The sequence below is a fragment of the Notamacropus eugenii genome, chromosome 2, assembly GCF_028372415.1.
Source record: "Notamacropus eugenii isolate mMacEug1 chromosome 2, mMacEug1.pri_v2, whole genome shotgun sequence".
NCBI lineage: Eukaryota > Metazoa > Chordata > Mammalia > Diprotodontia > Macropodidae > Notamacropus > Notamacropus eugenii.
Window position 1 is genome coordinate 203,343,032 of NC_092873.1, and position 3,127 is coordinate 203,346,158.

Below are 3,127 nucleotides of genomic sequence, written 5' to 3' on the forward strand. Positions count from 1 at the left end.
GTCAGGATCACATAAAATTTAGCACCTATTGCCTTAAAGGAGCAGAGAACTTGGAATATAATAGTCTGGATTGTAAAAGAGTTGGGATTACAGTGAAGAATCACCTACTCTGAAAAAACGAGTATAATTTTTTTTTGGGGGGGGGGGGAATTGAATATTTTAAATGAATGAAGGACTTTTAAACTTTCCTGTTTTACACACTATGGCTGACAAAATTAGCTAGTGCTAGCTCTGTGCTATTCTCTGTAATGCAAACCAGTAGAGTGAAAGAGACTAAACAGCAATCTGTCTCTGTTCCCAGCACAGATTCACATTCAACTTTCCCAAGGGAAAGAAAAGCTGGGAAATTTTTATTAATCTTTTTTTTCAAGTTAATTTAAAATTACAGCAGAAGCAAAAAAAATGCATGAAAAAAAGAAAAAAAAACTTCCTGAACTTTAAGAAACAGCAGGAACAACCCACAGCAGTGGAGGTGGGAGAGATTTAATTTAGCTGATTTTCTGTGGTTCTTGGTTGTTCACTTGTCTCTCAGTGATGGGATCTGCATATTTCTTCAAAGGAACCAAGAAGTTTGATTCAGGATCTGAGAATCTCCACACCATCCCAATTTTTGAGTGGGACAAACTTTTAGATAATAAGCTTTGTTTAATCATGAATCATGAATAATTCATTGAGTCATGAATCATCATCAAAAACTGACAAACAGGAAGCTTATGTACTTAGTGAGAGTAGAATATTTTTCTCCAAGAGATATTTCATTCTGAAGGACATGTGGTACCACCTTCTTACAGCAAGCACTAGTCCCCCTGTTCGAGTTTGCTAGGGAGTACAGTGGGTTTCACTCAATTCAAAGTTTCTTTTATTCTCATAAGAATTCCATGAAGTTTTCTCACCAGGAGTATACACAAGAATTTCCAGGAAGTAGAATTCCTTAAAGAAAATTTCCCAAATGTAGCAGTATATTGTATGGAGTGTATGAATTCTGATTTCTGGTAATTGTACACTCTGAATTTTTTAGAGAGTCAACTTATTAATCAGCCATATCAGACACTGGAAATTCTGATGAGTGAACTTGACTCAAAAATTATGGACATGAAAGATAGTGTTACTGCAAATGATGTCACTCATGTGAGCAGGATTCACAACCTGATACCAGTGTTTGTAGTTGATGCTACAATGTTCAATCCTTGTGGAATGAAATTGGATGGAACTTATTGGACTATTCACATCATTCTAGACCCAGATTTTTCTTATGTTAACTCTGAAAATAACATAGGCCAGACCTGATCAGAAAAGTTGTGGAAGTTTTCAAGTGGAAAGTTTGTGACCACCCTCTTTGTAAATCAGAGGTCTAAATGTCCCACAGTGTTTTCTTCAACCAAAAAGACTAAAGGGCTTAAACATCTTGGTCACTAGATTGCTCCATTGAATGAATGCAGTTTCATTTTTTACCAGTTTTGCTAAGACTCAGCAGCAACAGCAGAGTTGATTAAGAAAAATGAAGAAAAAAGGCAAAAACAAAACACAAATAGAAGGTGGTAGCAGCTTTCTAAATAATGATACAGGGTGCTATGCTTTCCATACACACCATAGTTGTGGAAAACCCTAGATATAATCATTTTGAACTGTATGCATTATTATATCAAGGAGTTAGTATCTTGCATGGCTGCTCTCTTCTGTATTTAGGTATTCTATGCCACTCTTACTGTGAACTTGAAGTGCATATAGAGAAAAACTTTAATGCATGAGACTTTACAACATTTGTAAAAACAATTCAATCAGAATTATGAATCTTGTCATTTTTCTCCAAGTAACAACAAAATTTCCCCATAGACAAGGCTTTTGTCCTCATTAGGTGGTGGCCTCAGCCTAAATCATCTGGGACTGTTCTGTTAAATTGCTGCCAAATATTTTTATGAGCAGTTTCTTCTGATTTCTAGACCACATTTTTCTCTATTAATTCTAATGAAACTAATTCCTACTTAAACACAAACACTATGCACTTGAGGAGTTAGAAATTTTACCTTCTTAAGAAAATTAATGATTACTACAACTGATGATTTTGCTTATTTTATAAACTTTAAGTATTTTAACATTATTTTTGTTCCCTGCATCTTTATTTTTTTGAGTTTGGTGATTTCCCCTTCCCCCTTTATAAAATGAGTTTAACTCTGAGTTTTAAACTGGCCTTTCACCTTTGGGAGGACCTTGGTTCACATCTTAATTCTGGGTTTGGTGGTCTCATTCATGTATTATTGGCATGGGCATGTGGGTGGGGTACCAAGACTTTCTCCAGTATGTGTTGCTTAAGATTAGAGAGCATTGGAAGAGTTATGAAGGCTCTAACTCTATCACTTCCATACTCCACAGTTAATAGAGCACCAAACATATAAACATAGACCTTCAAACACTTATTTTTTTACATCAACAAATTTTATAGGGATATTTACAGGACTAAAAAAGCCAGTCAACTTGAATCATTCACCATAACTTTTTCCCTTAGCAGATATTTCAAGATAAATTGTGAGTAAACAATACACTGTTAACCTAATTTTGTTGTTCCAAACAGAATCTATATCCTTTTTAATCTTGTGAGTGAAAGTCCTGTGATATTGTGGTACACGAGAACATTATCCTGTGTGTGATAAGGCTGTGATTTCATCTATTGTTCACCTTAATTAATGTGGTAATTCCTTTAACCATAAGTTGATGGCATCAAGTGAATGATTGCATAAAGTGAGAACTGTCTAGGTTATCTGGAGAAGCAGATTATGTTGAAAAATGGTCATTTGATAGATGATGAGTATATTCAGACATTTTCAGAGTTGACATTTTCAGCAAACAACTGTGGGATTTTAGCAGCTGTTAGATCAGCAAAATTAACTTAAATTTGATATCTCCCTCTTATCCTTGCAATTTTGTTTTGACTCTTTCTGGATTGAAGCAGTGATGTTTTGTTCCTTCCATATTTATAAATGAAACACTTTTTTATTTTAGTGTTTCTAAATTTTAAAAAATCTGCTTGGTTAACAATCAGTGGTTGGCACACTATTTTGACTTTTATTTTAAGCATATTTTTAACTAAGGACTTCATTGAAGAAGGATCCTACCAACTCTGTCAATTTGA

The 3,127-nt window shown here is 34.4% G+C and overlaps 1 pseudogene; it reads left to right on the forward strand.

Moving 5' to 3' along the window:
• Positions 1 to 878: 878 nt before the first annotated feature.
• Positions 879 to 1,489, forward strand: LOC140523793 (S-adenosylmethionine decarboxylase proenzyme pseudogene; annotated as a pseudogene).
• The last annotated feature ends 1,638 nt before the right edge of the window (positions 1,490 to 3,127 follow it).